Source organism: Octopus sinensis, linkage group LG2 (assembly GCF_006345805.1).
Source record: "Octopus sinensis linkage group LG2, ASM634580v1, whole genome shotgun sequence".
NCBI lineage: Eukaryota > Metazoa > Mollusca > Cephalopoda > Octopoda > Octopodidae > Octopus > Octopus sinensis.
Genome location: NC_042998.1, coordinates 89,428,920 through 89,430,329, shown reverse-complemented (window position 1 = coordinate 89,430,329; position 1,410 = coordinate 89,428,920).

The following is a 1,410-nucleotide window of genomic DNA, read 5'->3' as shown; positions in this document are numbered from 1 at the left end:
ATTCTTTCTCCATAAAATCAACGTTACACGTAATATATCAGCATCAGTGCCTTTACTGCATGCACAACTCTCTCTCTCTCTCTCTCTCTCTTCTCTCTTCCTCTTTGTGTGTATGTATGTATGTATTTATATGTGTGTATATGTGTATATGTGTATGTGTGTATGTGTGTGTGTTTGTGAGCACGCGCGCATATTTTCCTGGTTTTATTTTTCATAATTTCTCATCAAAAGCCTGAAAACAAAACCTTTTCTTTGGAATTTAGACGTCAACTAAATAAGTGAAAGCGCTAACCCACAATACAGAAACTTCCTTCCAAAAGTTTATGTCATTCTGTTTTTTAAGACTTTTTCTAATATTCATGTTTTTTTATTTTAAGAATTTATTTTCAAATATATATGAGTAGGCATGCATATGTATGTATGATTTTTCTCAGGAGTTTTCTTCCTTTCTTTTGATCGTAACATCCATCGCTTTCTGATTTTTGAAATTGCAATGTTCGCAGGAGTATTGACCAGAAGAGTGGCTTCGCGTGTGCTGAAGTTGAGTAATCGAAGCTTTCGGCTTGAATCAGTAAATCAGTTTGTTATTGAGTTTCAATATTTTATATCCAACGTGGAAGGATGCCTTCAGCGTTATTTGGGATAGTAAGGAGTGTTTTTCTGTCATAAATAAAATGAAAACGCATGCATAATCTATGATAGGACTTTCATACCATTGGTTTTTGCATTAGGCCCAAAGTCATACATTTTGAGGGGAGAACTGTTGGTTGTATCAACCACATTACTTGAGTAGTGAATCATTTTCTAATTAATCTATTAAAAAAACAGTTATTAATTTTTTTATGCGTGTTTCCGCTTTTTTGTTGGGTGGGGGGCGCAATTTTGATGCTTGCCCTGGGCACCATTTACCCCCTGATTTAGAGATTTCGACTATTTACTATTATAGATAAAATAGTTCACTGTAACAAAGAACAGTTGATGTAAAGGAATAATTTACAGCCAAATGCATTCTATCTGTTGTTTATAGAGTTGTTGATTACGTTTCGTCCGGTTACGTACTTATTTCTAACTTGTTTCTTATTATATGCACGGTTGCTTAAACCCTTTCGCTCTCTTTGTCACTTTGGACGTAAACAATGCAATTTATACGTTAAGTAGACTTTAACTGTGTGTTGATATGATAGTGTAAGTATAACTTCTTCAAGGATAATGCGAAAATCACTTGATATGCAATATCGCTTGATATAATACAGGCCGATAACCTGACCTTTTTAAACGGAAACAACCTTCCGTATTGTATATACGGCCATTTAGCTCACTGCTTGCTCCGCCTCCTTATCATAACAATCAAATTATATACTGAATTTTAAACAACTCTGATAATCTACATCGCTGTTTCCTTTCAGACCT